We start from the raw sequence: 19070 nt of genomic DNA, 5'->3' as shown, positions 1-19070 counted from the left end.
CATGTGGGATCTTCCCAGACCAGGGCTCGAACCCGTGTCCCCTGCATTGGCAGGCAGATTCTCAACCACTGCGCCACCAGGGAAGCCCCATAGCTTCTATTTAGAGTTATTGTGGCAGAGATGCCAAGAGCCCCCCACGCTGCCTTCTTCCCTCCTTCCAGAGTAGGGAAAGTTTTACCCCGGCACCTGGGTCCGCAGACACACACTACCTCTCCCAGCTCCCTGACAGCAGGTGCAGCCACGTGGCAACGCTCCAGCCAATGAGATGTGAGTACAAGTGATGTGTACAGTTGCTAGGTCTTATCCTAAAAGTGAGTGTGGGTTAGGCTACTCTTTTCTAATAATATACATACATATTTTAATATAATATACATGTAATTTATTATATATAATTTATACTTCATTATTTATTATATTTTTAAAAATATGTAAACCTGTATTACCAACGTTTCAAAGAGCAAGCAATGTTTACCCTGGGGAAGAGAAAACTTAAGAGAGTGGTTTTAAAACCATTTTTAGGGACTTCCCTGGTGGTCCAGTCGTTAAGACTTCGCCTTCCAACGCAGGGGCTGTGGGTTCGATCCCACACCCCCTGCACTGGGGGAGCTAAGCTCCCGCATGCCTTGTGGCCAAAAATCCAAAACCTAAAACAGAAGCAATATTGTAACAAATTCAATAAAGACTTTAAAAATGGTCCACGACGTCAAAACCAAAAACTCTTTAAAAAATAAAATAAAATAAAACCGTTTTTAAAGACTTTAGCGTATGTTCTTGCTTTCTAACCACTGAAATAAATTTTTCACCTCAACAGAGCATCACGGCATCACAGGAAAAGCCCCCAACTGCTAGCCTTGGCTGCTCCAAGAAGCTGATATTGTCCAACAGGATGGCTGTCCCCTCACTTTCCCTAGACTCCAGGTAGGAATCACGGACTCGGGGTGGGGAGGAGAACACTTCTCTAAGACTCGAAGTGCTGTCCTGGGAAGTGGGGCAGACTGGTTCCTGGTGAGACGACAGTGAAGCTTCATAAACTGTGGCTGAGATTTCCTGCCACTGGAGGTGTTTATAGAGAGTGGATGGTTACCTACCAGGGATGCCGTCGAAGGACCTCACACCTTGCCTTTCCACCTCCATTTGGACTTCACCTTAATTTGAAAAGTGACCCCGTGGCGTATGGCCCTGGGAGACCAGGAGACAGTCTGGCTGCTTTGGAGTCAAAACCGCACCAAAGGGCTTCGCTGGTTGGTTTGAAATATTTGGTCTTCTAAACTCTCGTTCATTCCTATTAAGACATACAGAAAAAAAAAAAATTCCAAAGACAAGACAAACAAGAAATCAGAAGATCACCATCTTCGCCAGGCCTGCTCCATCCCCCTTGACCAGCGTATCGCTTGCAATCGACTCTGAAGAATCAGATGTGTAAGGACCAGGGAGCTCAGTACACTCATGAAGTCGGTGATATTTGATTTCTGAGTTTTCCCTTTTTTTTTGTACGATCGCCCCATTTCCAGGGACTTTTAGAAAAATCATCACCTTCAAGCTGTAGATGTTTCACTGACGCCCGCCCTTGGGAAACAAGCTCATGAACTCAGCTAAGCCTGAGAATCTGTGACTGATGAGGTTTAATGTGCTGACTTGTAAAGGGTGTGAGCTCTGGACAAGACGGTTGAAGTAAAAGGTACACCTCTTTAATTACAGGATTTACGCCAAAAAATGTCAAAGACAGTGGGTGGGGTTTGTGATCCTGTCTTTGCCTTTAGTAGAGAAAGCCTTCCTGGCAGCTCTTGAATTTTTTTTTTTTTTAACGACCAGTTTGTTTAAGTTAAGAGCCAAATAAGGGTCACGCGTTACGTTCAGTTTGTATGTCTCTTCTAAGCCGTGGGTTCCTCCTCTGTTTCAGTCAGGCTCACTTTCTTTCTTTTCCTTGAAATGTATTTGTCATTTTTTCCTGTAAGTTTTTCCACAGTCTGGATCTTGCTAATTGCATGCCACTGATGTTGTTTAAAAGCCTCCTCTGTCTCTTATATTTTCTGTAAATTCATACATCTAGAGGCTCAATCAGATTTAGGTTCAATTTTTTTGGCGTGAATACTGTGTAAGTGGTTTTGCGTACTTCCATCGGGAAGCACGGAATATCTGTCTGTTTCCGTGAGGCTGGGATTGTTCAGAGGCCTCAGGCCCTGCCAGGCTGACTCATAACACTATAAAGTTCTGTCCATTTTTCACCTAATGCTTTTAGCAGCCGTTGGTGATCTTTGCTTACACCCGCTGTTTCATTGGAGGCTGCAGCCCTGTGATATTCTGGATCTATGAGGCCTGCTTCGCTTCTTAGCTGGAATCTCTCCACAAAGGGAAACCATTTCATCAACTAATGGTTACCCTCAGGTACAGTTTGTACAGGAAGGCCAGACAAGCGTTTGACTCTTTCTTTTTATTTATAAGTTGTTAGAATGATAGGTTGGTTCCTAAAAGAAAAATATGACTAGTTCTTCTACTCCCAAAACTTCTGAGGCCAGATGTGTGGGATTTTCTGTCCCATTAAGCAATTCTGAGACTAACTACCCAAAGTTAGTGCAGACGGGTTAGGGGCCCAGTCCCACAAGACCATCCCCAACTTGAGATGCTAGTTGCAAATCCCGGGTACCTGTACTTCCGACCAACCAGCTATAAATCGGAGATCCCCACAACCCTCTCCTCAGCTTGATCATTTGCTCACAGAAGTTAGGAAAGCACTTACTATCACCCATTTATTATAAAGGATACAACTCAGGAACAGCCAAAGGGACAAGATGCACAGGCGTGGGGGGAAGGGTGGAGCATCCACGCCCACCACTCCCAGCACTTTGACGTGTTCACCAACCCAGATGCTCTCCAAAACCTGTTGTTTAGGGTTTTCACGGAGACTTCATTTCTTAGGCGCGACCGATTAAATCATTGGCCATTGGTGATTAAGTCCATCTCCAGCCACTCGCCCCTCCCCCGAGGTCAGTGGGTGGGGCTGAAAGGTCTGACCCTCTAGTCACCCCAGCCTCCCCTCAGTCCCATCCTTAGGGTCTTTTCTAAGTCACCTCATTAACATAAACTCAGGTGTGGTTGAAAGAGGCTAGTTATAAATAAGCCAAGAGGCCTCATTTTACCCGATCACTCAAGAAATTCCAAGTGTTTGAGGAGCTCTGTGCCAGGAAGCCAGTGTAGACACCAAAGACATATTTCTTATTATTTCACAGTTCCCTGGCATCCTCCGCGGGTGACTCATGATTCCTTCTTTTCTTCTTTTTTTTTGTCATTATGAAATCTATCTACGTAAAAGATAAACATAAGAAAGGCTAAGTAAAATGATTTATTACATTCATTTTCCAATTTTTTACATTGTAAAAGGAAATCAATTCCACATCCTACTGTGTAACATATTTAAGCTACTACGTTGTCTTAATCTGTTCCAGATGCTCTAACAAAATACCATAGACGGTTGTTCTGTAAACAAAAGAAATTTATTTCTCATAATTCTGGAGGCTGGGAAGTCCAAGATCAACACCGTGCCAGCAATTCGGTGTCTGGCGAGGGTCCAGTTCCTCATTCATAGACGGTGGCTTCTCACCGTGTCCTCACACGATGGAAGGGGCGAGGAAGCTCTGTGGGGTCTCTTTTATGAGAACACTAATCCCATTCACGAGGGCTCCACCCTTATGACCTAAGCATCTCCCCAAAGTCTCACCTCCTAAGACTATCATGTTGGGAGTTCAGATTTCAACAGATGAATTTTGGGAGGACACAAACATTCAGATTATAGCATATGGTTTTTTTAAAAGTAATTGAAAGGTAAACTAAATACTGATTTTTTTACTCACAAGGTGAAAATTGTAATTATAGACATACAAATTGATACTTGGCTACTTATAGAAAGCAAGTGCGGTAAAGTTGCAGCAGCCATATTCACAGTGAAATTTCATTTGACTTAGGAAATGTAGCATTCTTACGTTTCTCAAAGTTGAATCCTAATCCAGAAATATTTGTAATGCTTTTTAGGAATAATCCAAGTGGCACACTTATCTAAATCTATTACCTTTCAGAGAAACAAGCTAACCAAGCTCGTGGTGCAAGCTTTTGTACGACCCACTCTTATAAAAAGGAGATACTGGGACTCCCCTAGTGGTGCAGTGGATAAGAATCCGCCTGCCAACGCAGGGGACACGGGTTCAATCTCTGCTCCAGAAAGATCCCACATGCCGTGGAGCAACTAAGCCCGTGTGCCACAACTACTGAGCCTGCGCTCTAGAGCCCGCGAGCCACAACTACTGAGCCCTCGTGCCACAACTACTGAAGCCCACATGCCTAGAGCCCGTGCTCCGCAACAAGAGAAGCCACCACAGTGAGAAGCCCCAATGAGGCAACGAAGAGTAGCCCCCGCTCGCCGCAACTAGAGAAAGCCCGTAGGCAGCAACGAAGACCCAACGCAGCCAAAAATAAATAAATAAATAAAAAGGAGATACTCTAGGTGTAGGAACAAGAATGTTTAAGGTGGAGAATATTAGGGGCCAGGAACTCCCTTTGGTTGTTATTTTACCCAATGAGAATCTGCAAACAGCTCCTGTTAGCAGCTCTCTCTACTCTGAGAGCCACCAATTACCTTAAACTGGAAAATAAATTCTTATCGTTTAGTTGGTAACTTGGTAGATTATTACATCCTTGTAAATCATTCAGATATTTTTGATGTGCCAAGGCCTACAAAGGTGTTGGTGACAAAAAGGGGACAATTCAGGGTCTCTACCCTCAAGGGATTACAGCAGGTGAGGCAGACAGGAGACAGGCAGGCAATCTTAGCAAAGGGCTCTGATAAAGCCTCAGTGTGATTCTTTTTCCTCCAAAATAAGTATTACACAATAATCCTGAGTGGAAACGTGTATCTAGTATTGGACAGCATTTCTCCGACGCCCCACCCGCTGGTCTTTTGCTTAAGCAAAGTCTCCAAGGGGTACACACACAACTGCATCCTCGGCTCTTGACACAAATCTGGGCTGTTATGTAGCAAACACTTCTGACAGCGGGTTCTAGCCCAGCTGTGGGTCTGCCTGCATCACCATATAAGGGCTTTCCCTTTTCCACCTTAGAATTCAGGGGCAGGTCACAACTTCAAAGATGTAAACGTTTACATAAGTGGTCACTGAGAACCAGCGTTGGTTTCCAAGCTTTTTTCCATTTTTTTTTTAAGCTCCAGACCCAGTATTTAAATGAAATCACCCCTTGGTAGAAAACTGAAGGCTGCTACCCACATTCCCATTTTCCAGGCGTGTCTGCAGAACTCCGGCTGTTTTTCAGAACACTGACTTCAAGGATAAAAATTCAAACATAACGAAAAACCTGAAACTTGAAATTTCTTGCAAAGGCTTATGTTCATGCTCTTTAAGAACATATATCTTCTTGCTTCACATAATAATAATAATAATAATAATTTCTATTTTATAGTGCTTTTAACTTTCGGAAGTGTTTTTCTATGACTTATAGCAGATTTTGTGGTCTGGTCCCCCCCCCCCCTTTTAATGTAGTTATTTCTAATTTCATAGCCTATGTCTAAGAAGAAAATTTGATATTATTACCTATTCATGGATTTTTCTCACTGTTTAAGCAATGTAGCCTTTTGACTAAGTAGATCTCTTTTAAGCAAGTATGACTTGAAAGTTATTTTCCTTAAGCCCAGATATCATCTGATACTGATTGATCCACCCACCTGCAAAAAAGAATTAATCAACATATTAACATATGCTATAATAAAGAGAAAATCTCCAATTCTTTAAAATACTTTTATATAATCTTTCAGACTATTTATAATCTATTTTAACACAGTCATTTTAATTCCCACAGTATATTATTATACTGTCAAATTGAAATTTAAGATTTTTCTTTTTTTTTTTTTTTTTTGCAAAACACTGTTGCTTGTATTTATCACTGTGAAGGGATTACCACCAAATGCTAACTGGTCATGGGGTAAGGGAAGGATGTGCTAAAGTGGATTAAAGTATTAAATCCAATTTGTGAAACCACGCTGAATGTATTACCATCACAAATTAAGATTTTTAAAGGGCAGAGGTTCTTGGGATGTAGCAAACAATGAAAAGTCAAAAATGGAAAGGCATTCAGCATGGAATGAATCACCACACAAGATGAGAAAAGTAGAAACACCCACCAGATTTCATTATTTGATGGAGAAAAAAAAAACACGTTCCTCTATTTTACAATAGAGGACAATTAGAAGATGTAGGAATGGCTTGGGAGAATGGAGCAGTTTTCTTCTGAAGACACTTATTTAACTCAAGAATGGTCTTAAACCCAAGAACTTCTATACTTAATTCAAAGAAGTTACCTCACTGAGACAAACCATTTAAACGAATAACTTTCCTTTTTCAACTTTTTTCTTACGACTAGAAACGCTTGTTCACTGCAGGGGATACAGATGAACAAAAAGATAAAAACCAACATAAGCTCACCCTCCAGGAAGAGCTACTATTAACACTTTAGAAAGCTTTCTTGAGATTCACATACTGTACAATTCACCCATTTTAAGTGTATAATTAAATATTTAAAAATATATGTACTGGGTTGTACAACCATCACCACAATATAATTTTAGAACATTCCATTACCCCAAAAAGAAACCCATTAGCCATCACTTCCCATTTTTCCCTACCACACAGCCCCCCCTACTCAGCCTTAGACAACCACTGATCTGCTTCCTGTCTCTGTAAATTTGCTTATTCTGGACCTTTCATATAAGTGGAATCACAATATGTGGTCTTTTGTGACTGACCTCTTTCACTTAGCTTAATGTTTCCAAGATTCATCCAAATTGTAGCATGTATCAGTACTTAATTTTTTATTGCTGAATAATATTTCAATGTACGGATATGCCACTTTTTAAAAATCCATTTATGACGCACATTGGATTGTTTCCACGTTCTGATTGTCGGGAATAATGCTGCTATGAATATTCCCGTACAAGTTTTTGTTTGAACACCTGTTTTTGAGTCTCTTGGAGTGTAGGAGTAGAATTTCTGGGTTACATGGTGACTCTATGCTTAACATTTTGAGCAACTGCCAGACTGTTTTCCAGAATGGCTGTGTACCACTTTACACTCCCACCAGCAATGTAAGAAGGTTCCAGTTTCTCCATATAACACTTTTTATTGTCTGTCGTTTTTCTCTTTTAAATAGCAATCCTAGTTGGTGTGAAGTGGTATCTCCTTGTGGTTTTGATTTGTATTTCCCTAATAAATAATGGTATTGAGCATTTTTTTCTTACGTTTATTGGCCATTTGTATATCTTCTATGGAGAAATGTCTATTCAAACTGTTTGCCCTTTTAAAAATTGGGTTACTTTCCTTTTTATTGTTGGGTGTCAGACTTCTTTATATACTCTGGATATAAGGCTCTTATCAGATACATGAATTACAAATCATTTCTCCCAATCTGTGAGCTGTCTTTTCACTTTCTTGACATCATTTCTAGCACAAAAGTTTAAACTGATCTATTTTTTTCTTTTGTCCCTTGTGCTTTTGGTGTCATATCTAAGAAGGTTTTGCCTAACCCAAGGTCATGAAGATGACTCCTATGTTTTCTTCTAGGAGTTTTAAAATCTTAGCTCTTACATTTGAGTCTATCCATTTTGAGTGAATTTTTGTGTATGGTGTGAGGCAGGGACCCACTTTCATTTTTTGCATGTGGATATCTGGTCCCACAACCATTTGCTGAAAAGACTATTCTTTCCCCTATTGAATTTTCTTGGCACCCTTATTGAAAAACAGTTGACCATAAATGTAAGGATTTATTTCTGGACTTTCAATTTTATTCCACTGATCTAAATGTCTACTATTAATATTTGCCACGACTCCTCTCTCTTTTTTTCTGGGTATTTATTAATATTTTTCAAAATAATTGGACCATACTAAATACAGTTTTTAACCTTTTTTTTTTTAAAGAAATCACTAACATCCTCTCATGTCAATAAATATTCAACATAACTTTTAATGGCTGCCTTTTATTCCATTGTACAGATATATACAATATTAATTTAATTCCCTTTTGGTGAATATTTAGGCTGTTCCCACAACAACATTATCGTCAAATGAGGTAATAAAAAAATACGCCCAAAATATACCTTATGTGTATCAGTAATTAGTTTATAAGGAAAAAACCTAGAGTGGGAATTGCTATGTAAGAATATTTTTAAGTCCTTGATACATACAAGAGCTTAAGCGTCCCTCAGTATAGACGGAGTTTACTGTTGTGAAATCTTGACTAATTCTGCATTCACATTTTATCATAGACTTACACAAAGAGGGACATCTCAAAACTAATAGTTTTTGATAGCTTGACTTAAAGTAACCAACTCTTCCCCATGTCTTAAAAATCTCAGTTTAATGTTATTTTCTTCTCCTATATGAAGTACTGATTTGTTTTGCTGCACTAGGTAAACTGTCACTGAAAGTGAATGTTTCAAATGAAGCAGTTGAACGAAACCACCAAGGTTTGTGGCAGGTGTGCTGAAGTTAACCCCACAGTACAAAATCGAAGTTGGATACGATGGGAAAGGAAGACAGAAGATGGCACACATGTTGGGAGAAAATAGAGAAATTAATAGACTAGTGGTCCCAGTGTGGTTGAAAAATGATCACGGCAGGAAAAGTACGGCAGGGAAAGCTGGGAGGAAGGAAGATTATTGCCAGATAAAAGAATATCTGAATTGCTGCTCTCAACTTGTCCACTGCTGAGAAATTTAGAGTTGCCTTGGAAAAACTTAAGATCTCTTGAGGGGACTTAGCTGGTGGTCCAGTGGTTAAGAACCTGCCTGCCAATGCAGGGGACGCGGGTTTGATCTCTGGTCCGGGAAGATCCGACATGCTGCGGAGCCACTAAGCCTGTGCGCCACAACTACTGAGCCCACATGCTGCAAGTACTGAAGTCCGTGCGCCCTGGAGCCCGTGTGCCACAACTACTGAGCCTGCGTGCTGCAACTACTGAAGCTCGCGCGCCTAGAGCCCATGCTCCGCAACAAGAGAAGCCACAATGAGAAGCCTGCGCACTGTGACGAAGAGTAGCTCCTGCTCGCTGCAACTAGAGAAAGCCCGCGCGCAGCAATGAAGACTCAACACATGCAAAAAATAAATAAATATTTTAAAAAGCAAAAAAAAAAGATCTCTTGAGAATATAATGTCCCAGAAACAGGCCTAATCTTGAAAGGGACAGTCCACGCAGCATCTTTCCCTCTGGAAAATGGACCCACACTGGCAGCGGTTTCTAAGTGTTCCAACAGGCATGGCTCTTGTATGACGTCTTCAGAGTATACCAGCTTTGCAGTGTTTAACCTAATGAAAACTGTATGTACCTCCCTTCGCTAAGGTCTACATATGCAGACTTTATAGTGTAGGGGAGCAAAATTTCCACCCCAAAATGTCTCTTTGGGATATGGATTATTTTGAGCTGAAAACAATCAAGGCCAAAAGACGCAGGGAGAAACTCTGACCTTCCCCCAGGTGCCTAAAAGAATTTCGATAGAGGGCCTGTTCCTAAATTAGAGCCATCGCCAGAGATCTCTGCAAAGAACACGGGCCGGGTGTGGTGGGGAAGTCGGCAGGGGCTGGAGGCCAGAGTCCACTCTGTCCCATTGTGTCTGCCGGGCTCAGCAAACACTTGCTCACCAAGCATTTGCTTTTCCATCTCCATGTAAATTGCCTTCCACCCCTTTGAGGTCCCAAACAACTACCCCCAACTTCCTCTTTTGTCTTTAGTTGAAGACGGTATTTAAGGTGAGGGTTTTGGCCGTTTGGGGGAGTTACTCAGTTTTTGTGGGTCTCTCCCATGAAGACATGTTATGAAATTTTGCATGATTTTCTCCTGTTAATGTTTCATGTCAATTTAATTCTTAGACCAGCCAGAAGAACCTAGAAGGGTAGAGGGAAATTTCTTCCTCCCTGACAATCGCTCAGTACCAGTCTATTTTTTCTAACCATCCAATGACTTTGTAAGTTCAAGTTTTTTTTTTTAAGATTTTTTTTTTTTTTTGATGTGGACCATTTTTAAAGTCTTTATTGAATTTGTCACAAGACTGCTTCTGTTTTATGTTTTGGTTTTTTTGGCTGCTGGGCATGTGGGATCTTAGCTCCCTGACCAGGGATCGAACCTGCACCCCCTGCATTGGAAGGCAAAGTCTTAACCAATGGACCAGCAGGGAAGTCCCATAAGTTCAAGTTTTAGGATGAAGTTTCAGATTTGTAACACACACCTAGTTTTAACTAGACACCTCCTAATTTGGCATCCCAGAAGGCTCACCGCCAAGAATTATGTAGTTCTGTGAATACATCTGTGCCAGGAGTTTGCGCAGAAGAAATAATATGATTACCAAGATCATTAACTCTATGATGTGTTCAAGATTAGTAGGAAGACGTTTCTAAAATTAGTAACAATAAAATATTTATCATGCTATTGTGTGTATTAAATTCATCTCGATAAAAGCTTTAATCTTCCTGCTCTGCTCTGTGGTTAGAATAAAGCAACTCAAGTGTCAACCATGGTTCCTTTTTCACCCTCCACATCCAGTCAACCAGGGAGAGCTAGTAACTCTACTTCTTATGCATCTCTTGATTCCGTCCACTCCTCTGTACCCCGATGGCCTCTACCTGAGTTCGGGCCACCGTCTGCTCTAGCCTGAATTACTACCTCAGCTTCCTCCCTCAGTTTTACCCTCAACAATCTTTTCTCCACATTGCAGCATGAGTGAGAAATAAACCATTGTTGTTGTTGTGTGCCACTGAAACTTGGGGTCACTTGTTACTGCAGCATAACTTGGCCTAAGCAGATGATACCTAACTTCTTTCAGTTCCCTGGATGTGCCATACTCTCACTTTGGGCCTTTCCCTCCTCCTCTTTTTCCTGTTTCAATTGTCCCAATTTATCTTTGGCCCTTCAGATCTCAGCTTAGATGTCATTTCCTCTGGAAGGCCTTCTCTTTTTCCCCATGTCTGGTTTGTGTTCCCATCCTACACACTCCTCTGACATTCTGTACGTCCCCCGTCACAGCACTTACTGTGTAATTATCGCCCCACCTCTACTGTAAGACAGAGACTATGTCTTTCTTGTTCATCACTGTATTCCTATGCTTGCCATGTGGTAGATGCCAGAAATCCCTTGAATGAGTAAATCAATTTTTAGATGAAGATTTTGTCATAGTGTTTATCAGGAAAAGTCACCGAAGGCAGAAAGTAGTTGAGTCCAAGTTGTGGTCTGATTCATTGTGATGATACAAGTGAAAAAAGTATCCATGGCAGCCAAATGCTATCAACCTGTGCTTTCCTGTCTTCCCCTAGATGTAAGTTATACGGGTTTCCAAGCCTCCCATACTAAAAGAATAAGGAGTAATATATATATTTATAACTGAATCACTTTGCTGTACACCTGAAACTAACACAACACTGTAAATCAACTATACCCCAATTAAAAAAAAAAAAAAAGGAGCAGCTATAAACAAATAGGTGTGCGACTGAAGGTCCCCGGAATCAAAGAACGATAGGCATTATTATTTCTGTACATGTCTGAACAGCGCATGAGGATAACATACAGGTCAGCTCACATTCTTGCAGCATTTCCGGTTCTAAGACACAGCCTAAGGCAAACTCTTAGCATGGTTATGCAGGATGTACGCATAACACAACTCTTGTCTAACTGAGTCACCCTGGATAGTTTCCTGTCCCTCCCTGCCATAAAGCACAATGCACAAGAACAATGCAGTCATCATGCCATCTGTGATTCCCATGTAAACTACCACAGGTAAGGCTTTCCGTGGTCCCACAATTAAAAGACCACCTGAAAACCATGTCGGTGAAGACTTCTTGTGCAGAAAGCAGGGGTCGCAGCTTAGGTTAATTAGACTGTGCTCTGGTGAGACCTAAGAGGAAATCTGACTGAGCTCTTTACTAAAGAGCATACGGTGGGGTAGAGCCACATGTGAGGCCTGAGTGATTCTGAGGTTGACTTATTAACCCCAAAAGATGAAGGGCTGGATGTTTAATAGTAGGCTTCATGTAGCATGCCTAACTCACGTGCAGAAATGAGTTTAACTCACTAGGCTATACATTAAGAATGAAGCATCCCACATGTAAAAATTGCCTAGTTTTTGAAAAAGAAAAACCAGAAGAAAAAGACTGACTAGTTTTCTGAAAGTCATAGTAAGAACAGGCATGTATACAGCAAGGGTCCAAATCTTCTATGAGAAAACTGATGAGAGTCAGGCAGGGCAGGGTTATGCGACACGTATTAGCTTGAACTATTTCTGAGGTTTCCAAAGGATTAGAAAGTGCTGGGAATGCTAGAAAGGATGGTTAGAACCAGGTCCCTTGATTGAAAGTTAAGGGGACATGGTTTTAGGCCCAACGTAAAGAAGAACTTGTGAATGGAGTCTAATGGATTTAGGAGACAGACCTGAGCTTCAGTTCCTGCTCTTCCACTACTACCTGTGTGACCTTGGGCAACTTGCTTAATTACCTGTTTCTTCATTAGTGCAATTCGGATAAAATACCTACTTTATAAGACTGTACTGAGAATTAAACATGATAATGTTTGTAAAATGCTTTGCACAATGCTGGCTAATGAAATGGTAATTATAATCAAGCAGAGATCTCCAATGAAGAACGGGGCTTCCCTGTAAGGTAAGAAGTTCACTGCCTCTAAAAGTACTTAATAAGTCAATTGGTCATGTGCGGTGAAACAGTTCCTCCTGTCTGGGTACAGAGAGTGGCAGGGACCATGATTGGACTCTGGTGAATGCATTCAAATCTAAGATTCTAAGACATACTGATGCTTCAAGTTCTTTGTACACGCTGATTCTAAAATAAAATGGCCCCCAAATACACAAAACTAAAATTGCAGGAACTACAGGGAAAAATGGACAGATCCACCATTTTAATAAGAGATTGACTGACCTATTTTATCTATTAATGGGTGATAGATAGGCACACTGATAGGCAAATCTGAACAAGAGCGTTAGTAAAGATGTAAAAAGTCTGAACTACCAAGCTTGATTTATTTGGTACATATCCCTGCACCTATCTACCTGCTGGTGAAATCAACTTTTCTTCTTTGGTTTAGACTATTTCTAAAAATTGACCATGGACCAGCTCATACAGCAAGCCTCAAGGATCTTTGATTCTCTGGCCACAATGCAACAAATATATATGTACAAAACATAAATATATTTTGAATTAAAAAGTCCTTAAATAACTCATGGTTTAAAGAAGAAATAATAATGGACATTTTAAAATACCAGAACTGAATAAAAATACTATGTATCAAAACTTGTGGGATGCAGAAAAAGCAGTAATTTGAGGAAAACTTATAGCCTTAGATGCTTACATTAGAAAAATAGAAAGATTAAAGATGAATATGCTAAACCCATTAACTGAAAAATAGAATAATCTGAAGACAGTAGTAGAGAGAGAAAAAACATAAATCAGTGAAACGGAAAACAAACTTGCAGTAAAGAGGATCAACAAGGTCAAAAGTTGATTCTTGGAAAATGTACAATGAGACAAACTTTCTGGTGAGATGGATTAAGAAAAATAATGAGAGAAAGATCAAGTCAGTATTAATGAAAAAGAGACATAATATTATATATAAAACATACTTTAAAAAGATAAAATGAAGAACTTTCTGAAAGTAAATATGAAACAGTTGAAAAGAACATTAAAACATATAACTTAGCAACACTGACCCAAGAATTCCTTAAGAAAGGCTGAATAGTTCTATGACTGTGAAAAACAATAAATCTAAAGGTAAAAATCTTTCTACCCACACGAAAAAAACTCGACACCCAGATAATTTACAGGGAGTTCTGCTAAACTTTCAGCAGACAGGTCATTTCAATATTATGTAATTTATTCCAGAGAATAATGGAGGAAAAAAAAGAAATATTCCCCAATTCATTCTTTGATGCCTGTAAAACCATGGATAGTGTGAGAAAGGAAAATTACAGATAAATTTTACTTGTAAACATAAACTTAAAAATCCTAAACAAAATGTTAACATAAAATATCAGATATATAAAATATATTATGGCCAAATTAGGCTTATTTCAGGAACACAAAGGTGTTTAACATTTGAAAAACCTTTAAATTATAAATATAATTCTTCATATTGCTAGATAAGGGGGAAATGCTTTCGCTGATCTCAACAGATTAAAAAAGAGAGGAAAAAAGCATTTGATAAAATCCAATACTCTTTCATGGTGAAACTTTTAGCAAATTCAGAATGAAACAGAACTTCCTTAACTCGATAAAGGGTATTTGAAAAGCCTGCAACACACATCATTCCTAATGAGGAAACATGTGAATTAAAGTATTTTAAAACCAGGAACTAGACAAGAATGTCTGCTATCATCACATGTATTCAACTCTGTGCTGGAGATGGTAGCCAGCATGACAAGGTAAGAGAGAGAAAAGGAAAGGAAAAACAAAACTGTCATTACTTAAGATGTGACCCTCTAAATAGAAAACTAAAAATAATCTACATATTATTGGAAATATGAAGAGCATTTAGCAAGGTGGCTAAAATATCAATATATGAAAATCAATTTCATTTTTATAAACCAGCAAGTAATTCAAAAACATAAGTTTAAGGACTTCCCTGGTGGCGCAGTGGTTGAGAATCTGCCTGCCAATGCAGGGGACAGGGGTTTGATCCCTGGTCCGGGAAGATCCCACATGCCGCAGAGCAACTAAGCCATGCGCCACAACTACTGAGCCTGCGCTCTAGGGCCCGCGTGCCACAACTACTGAGTCCATGTGCCACAACTACTGAAGCCCGCACGCCTAGAGCCCATGCTCTGCAATGAGAAGCCACCACAATGAGAACTAAGAGTAGCCTCTGCTCATCACAACTAGAGAAAGCCCGCACGCAGCAACAAAGACCCAACGCAGCCAAAAAAATAAACAAATAAATAAAAAGTCACCAAAAAGTCTGATTAAAAAAACCCAAAAACATAAGTTTAAGAAACCATTTATGATAATAACATAAACTGTAATGAATCTAGAATAAATCTGACCAAAGATGAGCAAGTATCTCTAGAGAAAATTAGATATTCTATAGAAATCATTAAAGAAACCTAAATAACTAGAGATATATAGCAAAATATTACTATAGGAATTTCAATTCTCCCCCCAAATTGACCTACAGAGTTAATGCATTTCCAATCATAATCACATCAGGACTTTTTTGTGGAAATTGACAAGTTGATCCTAAAATGTATATGCAAGAAAAAACGGCCAAGAATAGCCAAAACAATCCTGAAGCAAACTTGCTCAACCGGACGGCAAAATGTACAAAGCTACAGTAATTAAGGCAGGAGGGTACTGGCACAGGGACAGAAAACTAGGAAGAGAATAGTGAGTCCAGAAACAGACGTTCACGCTTTGGAGCCTTGATATATGACCAGAGATAGTACCGCAGGTCACTGGAGAAAGGATTCTAGTCAATGTATGGTGTTTGGACAATTGGCTGGCTGTCTGGAAAACAGGAAAGGAAAGGAAATGGATCCCTACTTCACACCAGACAAAACCCAATTCCATATGGATTAATGATTTAAATGTGGAAGGCAAAACTTTAAAACTTTCCCCCCAAATTCTAAGAAATACCTTTCAGATGGCAGGGTAGACAAGGATTTTTTTTTTTCTGTTTGATAGACTCTATTTTCTAGAGCAGCTTTAGGTTCACAGCAAACCTGAGAAGGTACAGAGATGCCCCGTCTACCTGCTGCCCCTACACAGGCCCAGGCCCCCCGTTATCAACGCCCCCCCCACCAGATGGCATGTTTGCTTCAACAAACCTACAGACAGGCATCGTCATCGCCCGGAGGCCATGGTTCACATTAGGGTTCACTCCAGTTGTTGTACGTTCCACGGGTTTGGAACATGTGTACCCCACGACAGTGTCACACAGAATAGTTTCACTGCCCTAAATATTCCCTGCGCTTTGCCCATTCATCCCTCCCTCCCCTCAACCCCTGGCAAGACCAGGACTTTTTTAAGACATCAAAGTTTGCTGATTACAAAGGAAAGGACAGACATTTAACTACGCTAAACTTAATATTTATCTAAAGATAGTACAGAAACAAAGAAAGTGAAAAGATCTTGGACTGGACCTTGGCCTGGTGGTGCCGGGTATCGCTCTAAATCAGCGGTCCCCAACCTTTTTGGCACCAGGGACCGGTTGCGTGGAAGACAATTTTTCCACAGACGGGGGTTGGTGGGGGGGGATAGTGGGGAGATATGGTTCAGGCGGTAACGCCAACCATGGGGAGCTGCAGATGCCGCTTCGCTCGCTCACCCGCCGCTCACCTCCTGCTGTGTGGCCCGGGGGTTGGGGACCCCTGGTCTGAATGACATTATTGGAACAACTGATGAAATTTCAATGTGGACTGTATATTAGACATTAGTATCATATCAGTGCTAAACTACCTACATTTGAAAATTGTTCTGTGCCAACATAAGGAAACATCATTGTTTTCAGAGGTGCACGCTGCAACTTACTCTCAAATGGTTCAGCAAAAATAATTTATATATTGTCTCTCTTACACACAAATACAGCAAACTGTGGATCTATGTGAAGGGTATACAGGAGTTCATTGTATTAGTCCTGAAACTTTGCTCTAAGTTTGATTTTTTTTTTTTCAAAATAATAAGTCAAAATTTTAAAAAATATTTGAAAACACACGCTATAAACAGGGAGAAAATATTTGCAACACATACTATTGACATAAGATTGGTATCCAGAATATTTTTTAAAATAAAAACGTTTAGAAGAGGAAAAGAAACATGAACAATCAGCACATGAAAAAATGTTCGACATTATCAGTAATTAGAGAATGCATATTAAGACCATAATCTTGTACCAACTTACTCTCAGTAGACTAGCAAAAGTTAAGAAGTTTGACCAAAACAATGATTGGAAAGAATGTGGAATAACAGGAAAGGGCTGATCCGTGCTGGTGGCAGTATAGATTGGTACCAGCACTTTGAAAACATTTTGGCATCATCGTGTAAAGCTGCATACCCCATCCCTCTGACCCAGTCCTGCTACTCCTAGGTTCAAATGGGACAAGTTCAAGAGGTGTGCACAGGAAGGCCCTTGCCAGCCTTGTATCACCGGGGCAGGCTCAGGTTTTGTCCGGCATGAGCTTATGTAATTGGAGATAAATCACAACAAATTGCAAATGTGACAAAACCCAGGAAGGTACCATATTAGTTTTTAAATTAACTGTCTCACACACCTCTATACCCTTTTCCTTCATTCTTTTGGCTGCATATGCTTAATCCCCTCTTTATATGACAATGATTTCCATAATATCATTTTCCATAGAGAAAATGAGAAGATTGCCCTTCTTCTAACATAGTTTACTGAACATTTTTTATTATTAATATTTGGGATGTAGAAAACATGTGTCTTCACATCCAGACAGACTCACTGTAGTTCTGTTATAGGGTTGTGACCTACAAACTCAGGGAATCTGACAAATTTTACTTTGTGTGACTCTCATCATTAAAGAAAACATGTAAAGTGCATTTATAAACATATAAGCATGACTACAATCCTGACAGGAGAGAACTTCCAGGTCAGAACTGGATCCTCCACTTACAATTTTACACATCTGAGTTTTTTCAGATTAGCTTCCAGCTTCCTACATTTCAGACTAGGTTTCTGCCCCAACACACACATCCATCAGGTGCTGGATGCTGTGGGACATTCCTATTCTGATATGACCATCTGTTCATGCACCTTCCTACCCTGGGGCGAAAAGCAAGAGCCTGACATTAAAGACTGCACACCTCACACATACTCTCCACTGAACTCAAACGCATCCCTGATGCAACCCACCTTGGCTCAACCCCAAATGCCTGCAGCCATGCATCACCCAAGCTGAAAAGGGCTGAAGGAAGGGGGCGCGGGAACGTAAAGAGAAAGTGGTCCTCTTCCATCGTGGTTTAAATGTCTTCCTTCTGTAGATTTTACAAAAACATATGACCATGGGAACACACTGCCAAGACTCCTCTTTCGGGTCGATGGGAGAGACCCATGGGAGGGGCCCTGAAACTCCAATTTCATTAGCTTCACGGTCAGTTTGCCTCCAATAATAACAAAATACTGGAGACAAGTGTCCACAGAAAAATGGATAAACAACTGGACATAAACGACTTCACAGAAACGCAATGTTACAGCAGTGAAAATAAATGTTCTACAGCTTGCTTACACTTAACAACTTGGGTGAATCAAACAAACGTTCAACGATAAAAGCAAATCCCACAAGACTGTGTATCATTTGTATAAAGCTCAAAAAGAGAAAAGTCAAACAATATATCCTTTGGGAATGCCTCCACATATAATAAAACGACTAAGAATGTCAAGGAGAGACAAAGTTCAGGACAGTGGTGGTCGAGGGAAGAAGCAAGAGGTAGAACCCGGGAAGCGCCCGTATATATGCTCCACGTGGATAATGTGGAGTCACAGACTTCCGTTTTCTCAGTGTGCTTTAAAACTTACATATTTGCCCAACATGTGATTTCGTGTGCATCCAGTATTAGCCTGAAAGTGCTTAAGTCCTGGAGCCCCGCGTCCCTCCTTCCGGTCCCGCGCTTTCCCCATCACTTCACTGCCAGCGGCTCGGGACCAGCTCCAGCGAAGTGCGACCCCCTGGGACCCACCCGGCACGTGACTGTGTGACTGTCCCCGCCGTCGGGTGGGGCGGGTGGAAAGGTCCTGAGTATCACGTGCACACTAAACCTGCTCCGTTAATTCCAGTTATTCGCCGACTAGAAGCAGATCAGGGTTTGAGGCCCACGGGGTCTCACCCGCTCCCCGCAACACCCCCCCTACCCCCGCCTCCAAGCTTGCCGACCACCCACTCCCACCCCCGTCCCCGCCCCTTTCCCGGCGCCTTGACTCTTTTCCTCCAGCCTCGCCCACTCGATTACGCGAATTTTTCCAAGAGGATCCCCACGCCTGCCCCTCTCCACGGAACCCGCCCGCTCCAGCCAGTC

At 40.9% G+C, this 19070-nt stretch overlaps 1 long non-coding RNA gene across 1 annotated transcript; it reads right to left on the bottom strand.

Moving 5' to 3' along the window:
* Positions 1-746: 746 nt before the first annotated feature.
* LOC137761662 (uncharacterized) lies at positions 747-18784 on the bottom strand. Its single transcript, XR_011073441.1, has 4 exons — positions 18574-18784; positions 5595-5725; positions 3138-3299; positions 747-1282 (listed from the first exon to the last, which is right to left on the bottom strand). It is a non-coding gene; the product is annotated as an uncharacterized lncRNA (long non-coding RNA).
* Between the last annotated feature and the right edge of the window lie 286 nt (positions 18785-19070).

The sequence above is a fragment of the Eschrichtius robustus genome, chromosome 3 (genome assembly GCF_028021215.1).
Source record: "Eschrichtius robustus isolate mEscRob2 chromosome 3, mEscRob2.pri, whole genome shotgun sequence".
NCBI classification, from domain to species: Eukaryota; Metazoa; Chordata; class Mammalia; order Artiodactyla; family Eschrichtiidae; genus Eschrichtius; species Eschrichtius robustus.
Note: the sequence above shows the minus strand (reverse complement) of the source record. Positions and strands in the feature narration are given on the sequence as shown.